This window comes from Meriones unguiculatus, chromosome 11 (genome assembly GCF_030254825.1).
Source record: "Meriones unguiculatus strain TT.TT164.6M chromosome 11, Bangor_MerUng_6.1, whole genome shotgun sequence".
Taxonomy (NCBI): domain Eukaryota; kingdom Metazoa; phylum Chordata; class Mammalia; order Rodentia; family Muridae; genus Meriones; species Meriones unguiculatus.
In genome coordinates this window covers 14,925,820-14,947,624 of record NC_083359.1, presented here as the reverse complement: position 1 = coordinate 14,947,624, position 21,805 = coordinate 14,925,820, and the positions used below count along the sequence as shown (strand labels likewise).

Here is a 21,805-nt window from a genome sequence, read left to right as displayed (position 1 = left end):
AGAATGATGGTGGGATAAAGGAGGGTGATGGTGTGAAATCTAAGGAGCAGAAATGAAAAAAAGACTGTGTGAGCAGACTTGGCTTCTGGTCTTTCACAAGAGTGTCTTGGCCATGAAAACGCTAGATTTTCTTAATTCAGGTCTTGTCTTCACTATGTTGAGTCCTCATGCTGGGAGCTCAGAGGCAGAAGCTTCTCTTGAAAACAGTCCACCCATCCTGTGACTGTTCCCTCCCACTTTACACATCCCTCATGCTCCCAGAGCATAGCAGCACAGATGCTCCTGGTTTGCTGCTTCTCTTTGTAGAGTTCATGCATCCTTACCCAACATCTCTGTGTCACACCCTTTCTTTCAGCCTTTGTTCCTTTATTATCCTTTGTGACTCAGCCTCAGTTCCAAGTCATATTTCTTACTCATTCGTTCACGTATTCATTCAGTCACTCATCCTTTCACTTTTTGTTTAGTTCAACGAATAGTTATGAAAGTGCCTATAACATGCTGAGCATCAGAGACTGACAAAAGACAAGAAATCAGATACGAACCCTGGCTTTCAGGTCATTTGCCATTCTAGTTTTATTCTGTTGCTGTGAAAAACACCAAATGCAAGTTAGGGGAGGAAAGGGTTTATTTGGATTATACTTCCAGATCATGGGCCAACATTGAGGGAAGTCAGGGTAGGAACTCAATGGAAGAAACCATGGAAGATGCTGCTTGTTGGCTTACTCGCTGGCCTGCACACTCATGCTCAATTAACTTCTTATACAGCCAAGGACTACCTGCTTATGGATAGTACAGCCTGCAGTGGGCTGGACTGTTGTAAGACATTACTATTTAAGGTCACAGCCCACCATTTCTCAACATCTCTCCCCTGCCCCAGCTCTGTGCAGAATAGAGGACTCCCTTTCTCAGCAGGGACTCCCTTTCTCCTTGCCTGAGTTCATCTGGAGAGTGTCTCTAAGCATGGGCCCCATCCTCAAGGGAAGTCAAGTAGCTCATGGCCAAAAACGCAGGTTGAACTTCCTTTCTCCCTATAAGAACCTGCCTGAAAAATATCTGGAATCCCAGATATGTAAATAAAACAGTTCTTACACCTTTAGCCCTAGCTAATAGTGTACACCGACCCTGGAAACCCTCCACCCACTCCCCAAGAACTATATAGACTTTGTTCATCCCAAGTAAAGGTGAGCAATCTTGCTGAAGCTAGTCCCAGAAAGTTATTCCATCCTAGTAGTGGGCTGTCTGAACCTCCATCAGTGTGTTGCCTCTGCTCCCTTTTGCCCTCGTGGGCTGATATTGGCCAAGGTTCCCCCTCTCCGGTCACACTGGACCTTCCTGCATCAATTAATAACCAAAAGAATTCACCATAGTCATGGCCACACACAAGGCAGTCTCTGACTTAAGCAACTGCTCAGTTGAGCTTTGCTCTCAGAGGAATCTAGGCTATGTCAAGTTGACAGTTAACTAGGGTATTAGATTTAAAGGGAAGACTTTAGAGGGTGTGTGTGTGTGTGTGTTTGTGTGTGCATGTAGACTGATCTATTTTCCTTTTGAAAAAAATCAATCAGGTTGTTTGTGTCAGACGGATGGAGCTTTCAAGAGTGGATGCTTTTGCTGTGATGAGCCAGAGAAGCAAGATGCACATGATCCTCCAGTTTCATGGCTTCACTTTTGGTTTGTCCTAGGGATTGAAAAGTAAGCTCTCATGTATGACACAGAAACATTCTATCCTGATTTTAGTTTGGGTTTTGAAAAAGGGTTGCCAACTCTGGCCTTGAATGCTCTCTGTGGCCCAAACAGTCCTTGTGCATCAGGCTCCCCAGCAAGTGAGAAGACAGGCCTATGCCACCAGTCTTGCAATATACCCTATTTTCTCTCATAAATCCAGGCCAACTCAGAGCCTTTACATAAACCCTGTGCCTACTGCAGCACTGATCTTCAGAAATCATCTTCAAGGGGTCCCTTGAGGAAATGTCAAATCCCTTTCTTTGCAGAGCTTAAGGAAGCTGAACAGTTTTTCTAAGACTGCACATTAAATCTCTGATTGATATTAGCTTCAGTATCAGAATCCAGAGTCCAACTCAGTTTGTGAATGGTTGGTTCAATGAAGTATTGAAAACCCTTCTGGTCTTGTTTGTAACTGTAATCCCACAGTGAAACAGCCGAGAGCCAGCGATCAAGAAGACAACAGAAGGGAGAGGTGTAGAGCCAATACCTAAACAAACATCTTCACCTTTTTTTACATTTTGGGAATAGGGGAGATCCAACATCTCCTGAGTGGCTAGGTCAGAGCTGGGTATGCAGAGAGCACAGCCTCTGGGAACCCTTTGAAAAGTTTGGGGATGAATCACTGGGCATTGTGGTAATAAGGAAAACATCTTCTTTTCTGTCCCTTCTTACAAATGTTTTCTCTTCATCCTTATCTCAGGTCTGCACACACATACACACACACACACACAAAAAAAAAACAAACAAACAAAACAAAAAACAAACAAACAAACAAAAAACAGAGCTTTTTGCATCTAATTACCTCCGTGATCGTGCTTTCCTGATCCATAATTCACCAGACATTGTAATGAGGTTATTTGGCCTTGGGGAATCAAGGTCTTGGTTTTCAGACCTGGCTCTCCATGACTCAGGTGGGCACCTGAGGCTCTGGGGACTAGTTGCCAATCTGTACTCTCTGGGGTGACATGGGAAGTGATAACCAACTGAAACAGCCATTATTGGGCAAGCACCTATTTTAGCTTTATTTTGTTGCTGTAATTAATTAATTCATCTGACAATGTGAAGCATGAGGAGGAAAGGTTCCACTCAGCAACCACTGAGGAACCACTCAGTGATGGTTCCAGGTTCCGGTCCATCACTGAGGGGAAGCCACGGCAAGAACTCAAGCACTAAGTCTCATCGCATCCACAGCCAAGAGCAGAGAGAATAGACAAGTCCTTGCTTGCTCTCAGTGCCCTTCCCCAGTCCCGTACACTCCAGAGCTCTATGCCAGGCCCAGGCACTAGGAATGCTGGGTCTTCCCAGTCAGCCAGTCCCCCACAGGTATGCCCGCAGGCCAACCTGCTCTAGAAATCTCCTCAACTGAAACTCTTTTCACATGATTGATTCTTAGCTCTGTCACCAACCAGCACAGCACACTGTCAGGCTCTGCCCTGGATCCTCCTACCGTACATGGTGGAGATGCTATTTCCTAAGCTTCCTCTAAGCCTTCAGATTTAGAATCTCTGGCAGCAGACCCTCGTGGTTTCCATCTTCCCAAATGATCTTCATGTGTATTCAAGTACCACTCAATAATTCAGATGCCATTATATAGATGCAATTTTCAGAAATTGCATTGTCCTTCTTCATCTATCCTGGACTTTATTGTTCTACACTTAAAAAGTCTCTTAAAAAAAAAGGCTACCCTTGCAGGAGCCTTTGACCATATTGAACTAGTGAAAGGACACATGAATGAAGGCAAGCAGCCACCTGACTGGAAAATACGCCCTTCATTTTAGACCTGACTCACCAGCCTTTTAAGGTAACCCTGTAATGCTGCTGAGTGTGTTAATAACCGGATGGGGATTCAGGCAGGAAGCCTGGTGTACCTTGCTGAACAATGGGGGAAAACTCTCTGTGGATTACAGAAAGGAAGATGAAGTTAGCTCATTGTTTGGGATAACTGTGGCTCTGGTACACTGATGATTGAGGTGTCTTGTTTGCACAGTTGGAAGAGTGAGCCCGTGCCTTTATCATCCTTAGAGGAGAGTTCTGTAATCATTTTTGACTTTCTAGCTGGATGCCCTTTCGTTTATCTTTGGCTTTAGAGCAGTGTATTTACCCCGAGCTCTCTGACGCTTCTCTGAAGCACAAAGCTTTGGGTAAATACTTTTCTTAGTCTTGGCAGGGGTGGGGGTGGGGGCAAGGGCGCTGGTTCAGGCTAGGGGGGACCTGCTGCATGGCATGTACAGGGAAGTACATAGGCTATGACCATGAAGACTTTATTTGTATTTATGCGTGTATAGGATGTATGTGGTGTCCAACGAGGCCAGAAGAAGGTGCTAGATTCTTCCTGGAGCTGAAATTACAGGCAGTTGTGAGTGATCACATGGGTCCTGGGCACCAAACTTCGGTTCTCACTCCCACCCCATGTACCCTTAGGAAAGAGCCAATGGCAGAATTTGCCTGAGTTAGACGCTGTATGCTTTGAGTAGGCAGACTCTGGAGGCCCAGAGAATTCTGCCTGGGTAGTGGTTGTGTCTTTGAGGTCTACTTTCACATTCTGTACTGTTTTGTTTTTTTCCAATTTTCACAAAACAAATTAGGTTTTTCTTTGAATGGGTGCAGGAATAGAAGCAGGAGGCCTATAAAATAGCTTGGATTTATGGCCCATCTCAGAGGCTCTTTTTTTCCAGCTCACCTAGGCTGAAATTACTGCAGTCTGCTCTTTGCAGCTTTCTGAAACTTATTCTCCATTTAGACTGCGTCCTTGTAAAAATAGGATACAGAATGACACTGCAGTTTCTGGAGAATAGTTTGCAAGCCTACACTGTGCCTTGCTTATGCACAAATTCAAATAGGTTTGCTACAAAGCCCGACTTCCATGAAATCTGCCATTAGCTCTGTGCTCAGCATACCCCACCCAGGGGTCCCAGAGGACCTCATGGCTGCTTTTAAAGACACTTTCAGGAGGTTTAAAGGCGAAGCGTAAAAATAAAGCGGTTATGCTGAGCCCTGGATTTTAAGGCAGGCTCTGTTTATTCCATCAGGACGAGATTAAAGCTCTCTGGCCTGAGACTTTCTCATCTGTCTGAGGGTGGGAAGGGGGCCACCTCCAGGAGTGTTTTTCAAATAGCGTTGTTTAGAATATCAGTGAAATACCTAAAAGCAACTGCAAGAATGATGTAGCAGGCCGTGTCTTTAACATGCAGGCCATCTGCTAGCCTGATTTGGGGATCAAAGTATTCTAGGAAATCTGTCCCTATGGTCCCGAATCCAGAGGAGAATGTATTGAAAAGCTTGTTGCTTGGTAGCAGATCAAGGAAACAGGAGTGGAAGAGGCAGCGTGAGCTTGCCTAGAATCACTGTGTCTGATACTTTGGGGGATTGCTTAGACACGCTGCTCTCTGTGGGCTCTGGTTTGTTCTCCATGCCGTTCATGTTCTATTGCCCTCCTAAAGGATACATGCACACAAACACACACAGACACCACACAGTCACGCGCGCACACACACACATGCACACACTCACACATGCCCACATCCATGTACATTCACATGCTTACACATGCACACAGCACAGGAAGTTGCAATAGAGCTCTGATGTCTTAACTGTTGTTTGCTCCTTGGTATCACTCGGTGGACTCTTAAAACACCATAAAAGAACGTCCCTGTACAAACATGGCCAAGTGGAACCATGTGACCTGGGTTGAGTTACCCATCCTTGGCTCTGCTTTCTTTTCTTGCCCTAGAAACTTGCAGCCTCTCCCTCAGGTTGAAGCTCTTCGCCTGTCTCCCTTTCATGGTGCAGTCCCTGTCCCAGCTCACAGAAAGCTCACACGAAGAGGAGATTCTAGCTTTTCCATCCTTTGTCGGTACCAGCCACAAGGAAACCTCATACAGGAGGTCACCAGCAAACAGTGAGCAGGCTAATCAGTTAATTAACTACGAGGTATGCTATGGGAAACAAAAAGTGTCCACCACAGACAAGCAGGTAGAAACAACAGATAACTGTTATAAGTGATTGTGGAATAGATTGACAATGATTTTAGTTCAGAGTATATTTCTAAAGAAAACTAATAGAGGACAGAGAGGACCTTAGGAAGGAGAAAGTACAGGAGGAGGAAGAAAGAGGAAGCCATGATGAGTTACTGTGGAAAAGAACTCTGTGGGCAGGGAGGAAGGACTCCGACAATGGCATAGGAAAAGAATGGCCCAGAACAACACAAGCAAGTATCTTGGGATTGTGGATAGAAGGTAGCCTATATAAGACTGGGTAAAGCAGAGGACATGGGATGGGGCCTGGGAGACATGAGACAGCATAGGTAGGATTATCTGCCCAGCCCAAGCAGATATATGGTATATCTGGTAAAATTATAAAATCTTTAAAAAAAAGAAAGGTAATAGAAAAGGGAACAAACAGAAGCATTTGCCAAAGTACAATGGCTGCTTTTATTTAACCCCCAACTACTAATAAAGTCAATAGTCTGAAAAGAAGAAAGACAACTTCACAGAGAAATAGAAGAAAACTCTGACATCAGAACTTTCCAGTCAGGCAACATCCCAGTTAAAGATTAGGGCAGAGATTCTCAGCCCTGAGAAGGTGGGATGCTCAGAGAAGTAGAATCAGATAATCATATACTCAGCCTTGTGTTAGAAAGCTGGAGTCAAGCAAGAAACAAAACAAAACAAAACAAAACAAAAAAACCTTCCAGCAGAAATGGGTTAGAAAACAGATTTTGCTCTCAAACTCATTTTCTAATATTACCAAGAATCACTGCGCTGACTCAGCTAGGGCTCTGGGGAACCATGTGCCAAATGCATGTGGACCAAATGTCCCACCTCCCTCCACCCAGTGAGCTTGTGTGGGTGTCCTAATTGACCCACTTTGCTTTTTTTGTTTTCCTTGGCTTTTAGGTTCTGTTTCTTGATCTAGCATATGAAGGTGGTAATGGCCTGGGTGTGGGGTGGGGAGGGGAGTGCTGGGCGAATTTCATGGGATGTGCCTGGCGCACAGTTTGCAAACAAAATGTAAAGAATCATGTCACTATTGCTGCTATGCATTCCCCACTTGAGTGTAGACTAAATAGATATCTTCTGCCTGGAAAATGCAGCCAGGCACAGGAGAAAGATGGCTTAAAGGACGAACTCTTTGCCTTTCAGGATGGGGATTGAGCATTTTAGTCAGCGTCCTCCCTCTTGATTAGTTTCTTTAGATGTACAGATTTTAGTAGGTTTATCCTATATTATATGTCTATATGAGTGAGTATATACCATGTGTGTCTTTCTGTTTCTGGGACAACTCACTCAGGATGATCCTTTCCAGGTCCCACCATTACCTGCAAATTTCATGATTTCCTTGTTTTTCATTGCTGAGTAATATTCCATTGTGTAGATGTACCACAATTTCTATATCCATTCTTCAGTTGAGGGGCATCTGGGTTGTTTCCAGGCTATTACAAATAAAGCTGCTACAAACATGGTTGAGCAAATGTCCTTATTGTGTACTTGAGCCTCTTTTGGATATATGCCTAGGAGTGGTATATCTGGATCTTGAGGAAGCACTATTCCTAGTTATCTGAGAAAGCGCCAGATTGCTTTCCAGAGTGGTTGTACAAGTTTACATTCCTACCAGCAGTGGAGGAGGGTTCCCCTTTCTCCACAACCTCTCCAGCATGTGTTGTCACTTGAGTTTTTGATCTTGGCCATTCTGATGAGTGTAAGGTGAAATCTCAGGGTTGTTTTGATTTGCATTTTCCTGATGGCTAATGAGGTTGAGCATTTCTTTAAGTGTTTCTCTGCCATTCGATATTCTTTTATCGAGAATTCTCTGTTTAACTCTGCAAAGAGGATGGACATCAGAAGAAGAAGAAAATGGGAAACAATTTAGGAACCTGCCACAGAGAGCCTCTGAAAGGCTCTGCCCTGCAGACTATCAAATCAGATGCTGAGACTTATGGCCAACTGTTGGGCAGAGTGCATGGAATCTTATGAAAGAAGTGGGAAATAGTAAGATCTGGAGAGGACAGGAACTCCACAAGGAGAGCAACAGAACCAGAAAATTTGAATACAGGGGTCTTTCCAGAGACTCATACTCCAACCAAGTACCAGGCATGGAGATAACCTAGAACCCCTGCACAGATGTAGCTCATGGCAGTTCAGTGTCCAAGTGGGTTCCATAGTAATGGAAAGAGGGGCTGCCTCTGATATAAACTGATTGGCCTGCTCTTTGATCACTTCTCCCTGAGGGGGGGACAGCCTTACCAGGCCACAGAAGATGACAATGCAGCCACTCCTAATGAAATTTGATAGACTAAGATCAGAAGGAAGGAGAGGGGGACCTCCCCTATCAGTGGACTTGGGGAGGGGCATGCAGAAGAAGGGGGAGGGAAGGTGGGTTTAGAAGGAGAGGAGGGAGAGGTTTATGGGGGGATATAAAGTAAATAAAGTGTAACTAATAAAAGTTAAAAAAATTGGTATTTAGTAAAAAAAAAAAGGAAGAACTCATTAGGCATGAATGGGTGAAAATTAAAAATCTCGAGTTTATCGGATTTCTCTTTAAATAAATGTTAAAGGGATTGGTTTGTATCCAGAGGCTGGCCCATTATAATGGGCCCTGTAGAGGATCTGTGGGATGTAGTTCAGCTGTCTATGTAAGTGATGCCACGGGTCCAGTTCCCAGCACTGTGCAAACCAGACATGGCATTGCATGCCTATGATTCCGGCAGTGAGGAGGCACAAGCAGGAGGATCAGAAGTTCAAGACCATACTTGAATACAGCACAAATTTTAGGCTAGGGATGTACAGGGGTTCAGAGCAGAGGTTGACTGTGGGGGATAATGATAATGCTTGTCCATGAAGAAAGGATGCAGAACTCCATGAACCTAATCTAAGCAGCCTCAGAGTCACTGCTGACACAAGGCCAGTCAAGAAGACATCCCCATTCTGATTCTCCACTCCATGAGCAATTTCAGGGGACTTTCAAATTCAGATGGAAATGAGCGAATCTCTGTTTTTCCAGGTGTTCCTAGCATGTGGCTCTGTTGACAGAGCCAGACTGGATTGCTCACGTCCTGCAGCCCTCAGGAGGGTAGGGGTGTCTGATGACCACTATAAACCTTGTCCATGTGTGACTTTGAGTGAATGAACTGTCTGCCTTTGAATCAATTAGGTAGACATTGACATTGACGGGAATGTTGGGGCAGCAGTCAGCACAAACCAAAAGGCTTGTGAGAACTCCTTCTGCTTTCCTGATAATGTACAAGCCTTCTCCTCCCCTCCCCCACATCAATGAACATACAAGAGAGTTGCTCCAATTTTTCCAGTAATGACATCTTCTGATCCAATAACAATCCGGGAGCCTCATTTAAAGAGCCACATTTCCATAGTTTCCACCTCCCAGTCATCTCTCATTTTCATGCCAGTGAGCTTTGAGTAGTACTGGCTGTGTTTCTGTAGAACGTTCTTTAAGGTGGCCTTGGGTGGCTGAATCAGGAGCTATCAGTGCTGGGAACTGCTCAGGGATGAAGCGGCCTTAGCACACAATGGCCCCCACTAATGATAATCCTGACAACCTGGTTCAGTCGCTATTATTCCTGTCTCCAACTCCACCTGTAGGAATCAGTGCCTTTGCCCTCTGCGTGGAAGAGTATTTGTATCTATCCACAATTCTACTGCATTTTGTTTCTTTACCTATTTATTTATTTATTTGTTTATTTGTCATTTGTTAATTTATGTTTGGGTACTCATGCTTGTATTTGGTCCACAGTCTGCAGTGCAACCACAAACATTGCTGTTATGGTTTTGCCTACGTTTCCACACCTTTGGTCACTGAGGTTCTACTGGTTTAGCTCTTAGATCCCTCAGACACCCCCCATTCAGTCCTTTTTGGGGAACTTCCTCACTTCCTCATAATGCCAAGAGCTCCAGAATTAACTTGAGCTTTTCCTGCCAGAGCCCTAGGGGTAGCCATGTCCCTATGGAGCTCAGCTTCCTTTTTTTTAAAATCATAGAATAGTATTCTGAAATCAAGGTCCAGACACTGGAAGTGATTCTTAGTTCTAGAGGGGCATTGATTTGGGGTTCTTTGAGAAGAAACATCTAGATTCTGAAGGGAAGATGTCTTAGTTAGGATTTTATTGCTGTGAAGAGACACCATGACCATGGCAACCCTTATAATGGAAAACATCTCATTGAAGCTACAGTTTCAGAGGTTTAGTTCATTATCGTCATGGTGAGAAGCAGGGTAGCAGACAGGCAGACATGGTCCTGGAGAAGGAACTGAGAGTTCTACATCTTGATCTGCAGGCAGTACAAGGAGATTGTGTGCCACACAGGGCTGAGCTTGGGCATAACTGACCTCAAAACGTGTCCCCACAGTGACACACTTTCTCCAATAAGGCCACACCTACTCCAACAAGGCTACACCTCCTAATAGGGCCACACCCACTGGGCCAGGCAAACACTTGAGTCCCCGGGAGCCATTTCTATTCAAACCACCATAAACGATATATGTGTATGATACTCACACGTTGGCCGTTACCTGCCGTTGCTTCTGAGTCCGCTTATTTCTGATTACCCGTGAGGCTAAGCATGGCTAGACGTTGATGCCTCCAATGAACAGCCTACTGGAGGCTTCTGTGCTTAAAAGACAGCTTCTCCAAACCATCTATTTACTGCTCTATCTCACCCCAGCCTACTTACAAAGCAGCTGTAGAGTTGCTCACCTGTGACCTCATGATAAAGAGCTTTAACAACTGAAGGATAGCACCTCTGTCATTTCCTTTTCTCTCCTCTTGTAATTTCTCATTTAAACTCTACTTGTGATGTGTCTTGGGTCATCTCCTCCTCCCCTGTTCTCTAGAAAGCAATTATGTCAGACATTTACAGATGTTAGATTCATCTTCACAGCTTCTATTTCAGCTTGGATTCCCCAGCATTCTGATTGCTTTTTCTTAAAAAAAAAAAAAAAATACTTTGTAGCTCATGTGTTAGTGTTTTTCTCTAAGATATAAAATTCTACAGTTCCCTCTCAGTGTACTTGGGGAGGGACATGGGAGGAGAGGAGGGAGGAAGTGTGGGGTAGGGAGGGAATGAGGGAGGGGACTACAGTTGTAATACAAAGTGAATAAACTGTAATTAATAAAAAAAAAAAAAAATTCTACAGTTCTCAACAGATCCAAGGAATTGTTTGTCCCTTTCTCTGATACCTATCAGATGCTCCTATCATTCTAAAACTTTTCTCTGAAAAATAGTCATTTAATATCCAATTCAATTTAAAATAGAAAAAATTTATACAACCATTTGGAGACAAAAATAGTATACTGGTGAATTCTATGCCAATTTATTCCTTCCTTTTCTAATCCATTTTTGTCCCTACCTGAGAAGAACTACTGTATTCTCAATTGTTACAATTTTACCTTTTATAGATGTCTTATGAATGAAATCATACAATCATAGCTATTTGGGGGTCCGGCTTTTTTTTTTTTTTAACTTAACACAATCCCTTAGGCTCAATCAAACTGTTAAACGAATCAATGAACAATTTCATGGTAGCCATAAAGGATAGAGGACTGGAGCTCTTTCCTTTCCTGGGCACCATGTAAATTCGCCTACTCTATTCTTAGAACTTTAGTAAATATGTAACTTCAGGGAGGAACTCCAAAACAGGAATGCTTTTTCCCAATCTTTACAAGTGAGGTTTTAAGCCTCATTTGAACTTATCTTGATTAAAGATTAATACAACCATTTATTATGCTAGGCTACTTAACACAGAGCAAATATATCGTCTCCCTGAGGCAGACAACTCAGCAAAGGCTCTTTGCAAATAATACCTAGTTGTTCTAATTAATAGTGATAACAATGTTAATAATAATAATAATAATACAACTATCCTATTTCAATAAATTCCATTGTCCACTATACTGAATACCCTAGCATACTGTGTATGTATCTGTGTGAGTGTATGTGTGTGTGTGTGTGTGTGTGTGTGTGTGTGTATTTATGTGTGTGCATGTATGTGATGTGTATATATGTGTAGGTATGTTTTTGTTTATGTAAGTGTATATGTGTGTATGAGTGTATGTATGTTTTTGTTAATGTGTACATGTGTAGAAAGATGTATGTCATGGTGTAACTGTGGAGGTCAGAGGACAACCTCAGCCTCTATATGCCATTCTTGCTGGCCTATGAGCTTCCAGAGATACTCCTGTTTGTCTTCCAATTTGCAGTAGGAATGATGCTATCATAGACACCTGTATCCACATCTGGTTCTGCTATAGAAGCTGGAGTTCTAGCAGTAGGAATGATGCTATCATAGACACCTGTATCCACATCTGGTTCTGCTATAGAAGCTGGAGTTCTAGCAGTAGGAATGATGCTATCATAGACACCTGTATCCACATCTGGTTCTGCTGTAGAAGCTGGAGATCTAAATCCAGGTCCTCAGGTGTGTCTGTGGCAAGTGCTCTACCTCTTGGACCCAGCCCTCTGAGCACTTAAGAGTAGGAGCTGGGGAGAGAAAAATAGTTCTCTATGTCACTTGATCACATTTAGATTTTCAGAAGACCTAGCATGTGCTTTTGCAGAAAACAGATGGCCCCAGAGCAAAGCTAGGGGACTGGAAGTAGTTAGGAGGCTCCTGGAGTTATGGCGTATTCCCTTATTCCCTCAGCTCCATGGGGGAACTGAACCATCAGAGGGGGCAAAGTGACATACTGTTAATCACAGGCATGCAGTCAAGTAGAGGCACAGATCATGGGGGACACTGGATTTCAGTCTTGTTAGCCATGTGAAATGAAAGCTTGCTTAAATTCTCTGGGCTTTGGTTTCTTTCCATGAAAAATGAAAGCAATAACACCTGCCACAGAGGATCGTTTTCAAATGAAATAATGTCAGTAGGGCATCCAGTATGGGGCTGGGTTTATAAATGCTGTCCCACCTCCATCCCCACCCCAGCTTCTGTGTTCTCAAAGATCCAAGGTGTGTTTCCATAAGTGAATCAGGTTACGCAGGGAAAACTAGATTTTCTCTGGCTCTCTCCCATCTCCTCCTCGATTGTTACGTTGCATGTGAATCAGCTCAGCTCTCACCCAAAGGCTTTTAGTACAGTAAATCCATGTCAATTCTTTGACAGCTGGAAACTCCATTCCTACAGTGAAAGATTCAAAATGTCTTATGGTGAATCTACACCTGATACCAAGCAATACAAATGCTTTCTCTGTGGTATGTGTATCTCTCTCTTTTTTTTCTCTCTCTCTGCTTCTGACTCTCATTGAGCTTTAAGCCCAGTGACCTACAAGAGTAAAAAAAAAAAAAAAAAGACTGGAGACTTTTTCATTTTGGAAGACCTTCCTGTTGGCCCTTACAGCAGGACTTCCTGTCCTGCTGCATCTCCCACATGAGCTTTTAGAAGATCATGTCTACCTAAAGGCAGTCCCTGTCTGCCTCAGGTAGCCAGAGTCTCGTGCCTGAAGAGCCAGCCCCATGGGCCTGTTCTCCAGAACAGACAGGCAAGTGCACATCACTACAGACCCAGTGTTGCCTACTCAGCTGTGGCCCCTGTTTGGGGTTCAAGCTCTCCCCAGAGTTGACCTGAGGGGTTTAGCACAAGACCAAGATTATTCCATTCATAAGAAATACCATAAAGGTTGTTGTAAAACTAATGCTAGAGCCACAACCCAGGTGTTCTGAATCAGCATCTGCTGGGTGGGCTCAGACCATATGAGGCATGTGAGGGACAGGACTCAGTAATTTTGCCTCTAAAGCATGGACTTGGAGCTAGAAGCATGGGCATCATGGGATAGCTGTTAAAATGCACTCTCAGGTAGCATCCAGACTCCACAAACCAACCTGAACTTGGAACAAAACCCCCACATCTTTGCTTGCACATGTCAGATTTTTAGAAGCCTTGGATGTTCAGTAGTTCTCTCCACCAGGGAGACTTTGCTCCCTTATTCTTCTTTCTCAGTTTTGTCATTGCTAGTGGGACAGAAGTCTTCTTTGGCGTGGATGAATCTTCCTCCTGGAGTTGACAGTCAAATATAGTTTACCTGCTGCTGGGAGATTCTTCTAAACAGTGGTGCTTTAAAAGCCATTCTACAGCCTCCTGTGATTCACTGTGTGCAATTACAGTCCTCTTCCTCCCAAAGTGTGAACTGCCAGGAAGTTCAGAGCTCTACTTCCTCCTTATAGTCAGGATGCTGAGGATACACAAGCTCTGAGACTACTACAGAGAACTCAAGGTAGTTCCCTCTCCTAACTTCCAGGTGGGCGGTGGCTCATTTTGTCCAGGGCTTTTCTGAGACAAAGGGCTTGCAAAGCCAGCCTTCCATCTTGGGGCAAGCTGGTGGAGGTGAGGAAGCAGGCCGCTGGGAACAGACTGAATTTGCAGTGTGATTTGTTCAGTAAAAGAGCACAAGGACCTTTATTTAATGATTGCTTGTGCCCTTCGGATTTGGATAGCTAGTTAGGTTTGGCGTAGGTCAAATGCCTAATGAGGGTGTGGCAGCAACTTCCTTGAGACAGTGAGCTAGTCAGGAATGTTTTGGATTCTGGGGCTGTTTGAATAGTTGGGAGCCTTGGGAGAAGTGGGAGTACCTTGCCTAAGGTTGTAACACATTGAGGTTGATTGATTGGCAACATCTGCTGTCAGGATAGAGCAGATGGGAAGAGATCAGCCAGCCTGAATGAGCCAAGAGCTTAGCAGTGCTTTGGATGGAGCCTTTCTTTCCTGGAGGTGGACGCCTGGAAGCTGGAAGTGAGAAAGCTGAGTAATAAACGCTCAGCAGCATCTCCAGATCAGAGATGCAGGCCGAATAGAAGGTATTGTTCTCAGGGCCCACTGGGAAGACAATTGAATTCTGTTGGATCTTAGTGTTGGCTCAGGATTTAGTGTTGACAGAGGAATCAAAAAGAGAGGACTGACTAACACCGAGAAGCATCACAGACCCATGATCAGGTAATTGCCTTCTAACAGTGAATACAAACTCAGTAATGAAACACACACACACACACACACACACACACACACACTCATACGACTTGAGTTGCATCCAATTATGACTACTTCCTTTTCCCATTAATGAAGATATTTCTAATCTAATTAGACCATGAAATGAATTTATAAAATATGCATTTTCTTTTATTGTGGTTGAGGAATAAACAACCAAGAAACTTTAAGTGAGATTTGGGAGCAGAAAAACTCTTGAGTTTAGATTCAGAGTCCAAGAACTCCCTCAATTAGCCTATATCACATAAAGGGAGTTATTTCTGAGCCAACAAACAGCTGATGCAAATGGTATGCTCTTCTGCCCTGCCAGAAGTCCCAGAGATCTCTGCAGCAACATTGGAGACAGGCCTGGGTGGAGAAGACCAGAGAGGAGCTGGCACTGGATCCAGTACGTTCTAAAGAAGCTGAGGTAAATGAAAAAGAAGCAGGAATTAATTGAACAGTGTCTGAAAAGGAAGGGTGTAGAAGGGGCAAGTTTGGACAGGGTGAATACCAGAACGTCACAGCTCACACAGTCAGAGAGAGTGTTAGAAAACTGAACTGAGCTAATGAAAAGAGAAATTGGAGTCTGAGGGCACAGACTAAGTGAGCTATTCTTGCAGACCAGCACACGACTGTGTGTAAAGAGGGTGATGCCTCTATTCCAGGAGGACCTGCATTGTGGTTGCCAAATGAACAGAAATCTGTGCAACTTGATACTCACTCATCTTGCAAAAACAGAAGACACCATCCACTGCAGGGCTAGAAGAGGTGTAGGGAGGGCTTCCTGCTCTGTGTGTATTTGTGTGGAGACTGTTAATTGTTCTGCAATTGACTTCCCTACTGGGAACCTCTACCCTACCCCCTTGTTAACAAGAGGGAAGGATGCTCTGCCAAGATATTTGGGAAAGTGATCAAAGGGGAAACTGTTGATGATTTTGGCCAGACTGTATGAATGAAAGGGCTTGGTACCAACCTTTATTAGCAAACCTGCTTCTTCAAGGAATTAGCCATCCTAAGCTCCCAGCATACCTTCAGCCTTACTTGGCAGAGCACAGTAAAAACCTTTCCCTTTGTCTTTTGGTGACTATCTCCAGAGTTGCTTATCCTGGAGATATTTGGGGAGGAGTCACAGGAGGATAGCCTCGAATTGAGGATGTTTACTGCACTCTGTGTCTTCAGAGTGTGCATCGGTAGTGTTAGATGGAGATACCAACTTTGTCATCATGCTATTCTGCACAGAAGCCAAGAATAAATTCCCTCAGATCCACTGAGGACATAGCTATTTCCCGAATCCTGTACTATTTATTAATGGAAAAACTAGTAGAAAGACAGGAACTCAAAGGAAAGGAAAGGGCTACTTAGGCCTACTCACTACTAAGTTAATGAAAAGAATATTTAGCTGTCAAGTAGGATACTTCCTAACCTGGTGGTTCCTCTTCAGTCCTCAAGATAAGAGACAGAGCATTCATAAAAGTTAATATGCAAAGGAAGAGCTTTTGCAAGTATGCTGGGTAGAGCCATTCAGTGGCTTAGCCTAATGCCCAGCAAAGGGAGATGACAGCCCAGGCTGTGATTTATTCTGTCTTTATGATGTTCAAGCTGTTTGTCTCTCAGAAATTATACCCAGGAAGAGAATGAATCCAGGGATAACACACTGTGTCAAAGGCTTCACAACCTGGAGTTTAAAAACTATAAAGATTAAAAGCAGATTAGATGAGGTTTAAAGGCAGGCATCAGCTTGGCTCTGACTTCCTTTGTTCTTTTAAATTGCTTTGAGAAGCAATTTCTCCTATGCTCAGAACAGAGCGACGCATGCACATTTTAATCAGAGCTCTTACAGAAAGGCCTGCTGTAGCTGCATCTCCTGTATGCATGGACAAGGAAAGTAGATTCTCCTGTATCTGTGCAAGGAGAGGTAGAGTAGGTGGGGGCTGCTTATGAGATCTGTGCAAGCCCACCTCAGGATGGGTGAGACACTGATCCAGCGAGTTCCTGGTTCACAAAGAGATCTCCCCTGAATGGTTGTATGACAGGATAGTAAGAAGTGTATATCTTATCCTCTCTGTGGGGCAGAAAGCCTGCTGCCAGCTTTGAAGGTTGGTGTCAGCTAGGTGGGTAGTTCCTATTCTAAGGATCGCATGGCATCTATAAGTGAAGAAAAGAAGAGAGTCACTATGGGGTGGGGGGAGAGCCGGGGATCTGCTGTTGACTCCCTGGTACCCTGTGAAAAACAACTCATCTCCTGCTTATTCTGAAAGATCTCGGTGTTATGCCCCGGCTTCTGTTCTCATAAAGGTCCAGGTCTCAAATGAGCATAACTTCCTCCCCATTTCTTCTCCACTACCTTAAAATTCTATGTCACTGTTATTCTCAGAATGGGTCTTGAAAATTGCTGCTCCCCAGACTGCCCCTTTGGAATGAGGGAGAAGTCTTGAGATTTTTGACTTGCTTACTTCTAGAATATTTTTTTAAAATTTTTAATTTAATATATTTCACAATTTATTCATTATATATCCTGATTGAAGCCCCTTCTCTCAACTCCTTCTAGTCCCACTCTCCCTCCCACTTACCTCCATCCCCTTCCCATAGTCAACTGAAAAGGGAGTTCTCCATCATTGCCATCTGCCCATAGCTTGTTAAGTTTCATCAGGACTGCCTGGATCCTCTTCCTCCATGGCCTGGCAAGGCTGTATCATCAGGGGCAAGTGATCAAAGAGCAGGCAACTGAGTTCAAGAAAGAGGCAGTCCATGTTCCCCTCACTTGGAGATCCACATGGAGACTGCGCTGCCAATCAGCCACATCTGAGCAGGGGTTCTAGGTCCTCTCCATGCAGGGTCCTAGCTTTCCTCTATGATGGAAATATTCAATCCGGGGAATATTTCTATAAAACAATCCCAGCTAATCTTTACTTTAAATAGCTAAAGGTTGAATCATGAGCACCCTGCCTCTTCTCCAGGCAGAGATATAGTGATAGACAGGTATAGATATAGATTTGGATGTACTTATTGTAACTATGGCGGAGACGACTCCTGTGGTACATAGTAGGTGCTTGGAAACATTTGTTAGATTTTCTTGAGGGCCTTCCACTAAAGGCAGGTGTGTACCATGAATCACTGAGAAATAACCACACATCCTCTGAAAACTGTGTTTAATTGGAAAGAATACTGTTCCTGATGGCATTTTCTGAGATAGGAACGTTCAGTTATCTCCATAGAAGGATGGAGAGGGGTTAGCTGAACCCAGGGTTTCTAAGGAAGTGTTTCTAAGGGGCACAGAGGATGGATGCCATCTCTCTTCTGGTGTAGCCAAGGATCTTTGTGGAGAGGGGATTTGAAGAGCGAAGAGTGCAAGGATCCGGCCTGTCTTCACCTCTGGTTGAAGATTATCAGTTCCCTTCATTATACTGGTGGCAGTGCCCAGGGCAGCTAATGAAGGGGAAGTGCCCTGTGCCTTGCTGACTTGACATGTCTGCCCTCAGGAACCTGAGTTATCAGTTTGTTTTCAAAAAGCCACAACATGTTACTCAGCTGCTTAAGGAACTGCATTTTCTGAGTGATCAAGTTCATGTCTCCTGTAAGACTGATCTGAAGCGAAATATACGTGACAAGTGTAATTTGTGTGCAGCTAAATATTTCTATCCATCAAGCTGCTGCATCAAAATCCATGCTATTGGGCTAAGGAGTTGGCTCAGCTGATAAGGCTTCTGCCAAAAAAGGGTGAGGGCTTCAGTTTGGATACCCAGCGCCTGTGTAGATGCTGGCATGTTTTTAACAACCCTCTGGTAATTCCAGTGCATGGGAGGCAGAGACAGGGATTCCTGTAGGACGATGGGTAGCCATATTCTTGATACAGGTGAAAGACCTTGCCTTAATTTGTAATGTGGATAACAGTGGAGGGAGACCCCCGAAGTGAACTTCTGGCTTCCACACGCATGCTCATGCATGTGGACATATACTCATGGGCATGCAAGTGTGTATGCATGCACACACAAGAAGGTGTCCTTTCATACACATGCACACACATGTGAAAACACACTACACACATGCAAAATATTTGTAGTATTGTTTTACCTAAATATTCCTAACTTGATACTCCTAACCTCTGTTCTGGCTTCAGTTATGAATCTATACCAGTAAAATGCATTGCTTATATTCACTTCACAGAGCCATAGTGGAAGATGGGTTTCTTTACTCTCCTCCACCCCAAACCCAAGGAACCCCAAGGAGATGATCCTGTTTATGTTGAGTGATCCTTGTTGGGTGTGTTGAGTACATCATGCCTCTGGGTTGTGGTAGGGCAGGGAAAGTATTGACATTCCCTGTGGTAACAGAGAGGTGCTCCTCATATGCTGAGAATCTAAATTCTCAGAAGTAAATATGTTACCAGGCACAGCAACTGGTCCTTTTCAGCTGATTCAGTTTGGAACCCAAGAATGGGCAGCTTATTAGACTATACGGGTGAGCCTGATCTGATCCTCTGAGTCCTAAAAGATGAACACCTTTCTAGCTCTACTGGGTGGACAGAGCCATGACTGGCAGAGAGAAATGGAGTCTCCGGAGAGAGTACACCCACGACTGCTGGTGTCGAATGAGGATGGCCACAGCCCCCTATTTGGAGCCTCAGGAAAGAAGCTGGTGCCTGGTGAGAACCATTTCAATGTTGGGCCTAAACATAATCAAAACAATTTTTCTGTGTTGTTTAAGTCACCAATTTTATGGTTACTTACAGTGCTCATAGGAAGCTCACACCTGGTGTGCCAGGTCCTAAGGTTTTTCTTTCCGAAAGAGTTTCTGCTTAGGAGCGTCCTATCTCTTGGAGATGCTGCTCCGTGAAGCAAGCTGGCTCTTCAAATGAGCCAGCTTGGCCAGTTCTTGGTTCAGGTGAGAGGCTGTGCCTCAATCCATGAGGTCTGGAGAGCAATGCAGGTGATGCCTGACACCAGTGTGTGGTTTTGACACACGTGTGCATGTGCATCCACACATGCTTGGGCCCATACGTGAGATTACATTTCTACTGTCACAAGAGGCAAAAGGCGAGCAGTGGCTTTTCTTGTGGAGTGGAAGGAGAAGCAGGGGCCACCCAGCGAAGTTGTTGGCAATGTCCCTTAGTTCTCTGGTCTTGGTTCATGAGCAGCACGGGGGCTGTTTGGAGGAAAGCACATCCTGATGATCAGTCCTAGGCATGCTGAAACTGTAAGAAAAAAAAAATCTCCATTCTGTTCCTATCACTGTCAGTGCATAAACCAGCTTATTGGGTATTGGGTAGCCACTTAGCCTGTGAATGAAAGCCATGAGGAGCAAGCTGGTAGAGAGCACTCCTCCATGGCCTCTGCATCAGTTCCTTCCTTCAGGTGTCTGCTTGAATTCCCTCTCCGTCTCTCCTCAGTGATGGCTGGTGATGTGGAAATGTATGCTACAATAAACCCTTTCCTCCCCAGCTTGCTTTTGGTCACGTTTTTTAATGATAGCATTAGAAACTCTTACTAAGACACATAGATTTCTTTTTTAAGTCTGAAATGGTTGAGGGGTGGTATTGTACTTAATTACAAAAGATAAGTATCCTACGAAAGCCATAATAACAATAATATAAAATATAATTTATTATTATTATTATTATTATTATTATTATTATTATTTAACCATCCAGTGACTTGCAGTGTCTAGCAGGTTGTTGGTTTCAATGGGTATACAGATTTGTTCATTAATACAGCTGCAATCAAGGTGTACTTCCTGAAGCATGGATACAGATAGTGGAGTGTGTGTGTGTGTGTGTGTGTGTGTGTGTTTGTGTGTCTGTGTCTGGGGGGCGAGTAAAGAGAGGGAGGAAAGAGGGAGTTTCTGGCTAGTTCTAATGGATTCCATTCCTTTGTGAGAGATCCCTTGGCAGCCTCCTCGGGGTGCCCTTGGTCCAGACATCCTCTCTGATATTGTGGTTTGCTACAGTTCTTTCAAATTCAGGCCCAATGGAGTCTGGGATGTCGGAGCATTAACATTTAGATTAATTTCTCCTGGCTGTTATGTTATTGGATGTCTCCCTCTTGCCACCTCGCTTTAAGTTGCTGTAGCTACTGCAGTCTCGGGTGAACCTCTGAGGCATAAAGTATGGTGTAATAATCTCACCTCAAAAGGATCACATCAATTCCAACTGCCCACCCCACCCCACCCCACCCCACACCCTGGCCATGCTCAGCCAAACCAAAATACATCTGTAAAGATGTGGGTATTTATGTGCCTGGGACCTTTGAAGATGGTTTAGTCCCCCCAGGTCTCATGGCAGAACAATTGTGCAGCCCAGTCAGAGATGTATGTCATGTAATAGGTGAGACAAAATTTTCTCATTTCTGCCTCAGACCCTTCTGTTGAAATCAAATACATGCGTCACTGTCCGAATAAAACCTTTTAAGAGTGAAATTGGAAAAACTTAGGGACTTGAACTTTTGCTGTTAGACGAACCATTTGGAAACATGTGAATTGAGCAGGGGTTTGTTTCAAGTGTTTAAATGTATGGCACATCACACCAGCAAATTTCCCCACATCAGATTGGCTTGAACTGTCGAGTCTTCCTTTTCTAGCTGCTTGGTTTAGGGATGGCCTCCACCTCCCTGTTTTTCTTACCAATCAAGATATCCTGTGTGGAGACATGCCTAACGATCAATCAGAAAGTCCAGTGAATTTTGGTGCTCAGAGCTCGAAGCTCTGGAGAAGGTTGGCTTTAGTATTGACAGTCGAGGGTAAGCCTGGCTTCCCTTGGGGTATCCTTCCAAGTGAGGGAAGACATGACATTGCTAACACAGGAGTACAATCTTTCCCTGAGCTCGTGCTTTTGATTCTCACACCTGTAATCCAGCTTGAGACTTGAGCAGGCAGTGACACCGGATGCTGTGTAGCACGGAACTCTGAGGATAAGGCTGAGAGGTGGCCATAGAGTGACTTCTTTGTGCTTCCATGTCCTGTACTGTTTCCTCAGAATCGAACCATTCCCTATTAGAGGGAGGTTCTTAAGATTCAGGAAACAAACTAAGCTTAGAAGGCTTGGGGACACTTAGAAGGCTTGGGGACGCTTAGAATGCAGCAAGGTTCACCCCACTCCCAGCACACACAGACACGGTTG

The 21,805-nt window shown here is 44.2% G+C and overlaps 1 long non-coding RNA gene across 1 annotated transcript; it reads left to right on the top strand.

Annotated features, from left to right (window-relative positions):
* The first annotated feature begins 1,563 nt into the window (after positions 1 to 1,563).
* Positions 1,564 to 19,305, top strand: LOC132646499 (uncharacterized). The gene is made up of 3 exons (XR_009584796.1): positions 1,564 to 1,692; positions 15,023 to 15,121; positions 19,202 to 19,305. It is a non-coding gene; the product is annotated as an uncharacterized LOC132646499 (long non-coding RNA).
* The last annotated feature ends 2,500 nt before the right edge of the window (positions 19,306 to 21,805 follow it).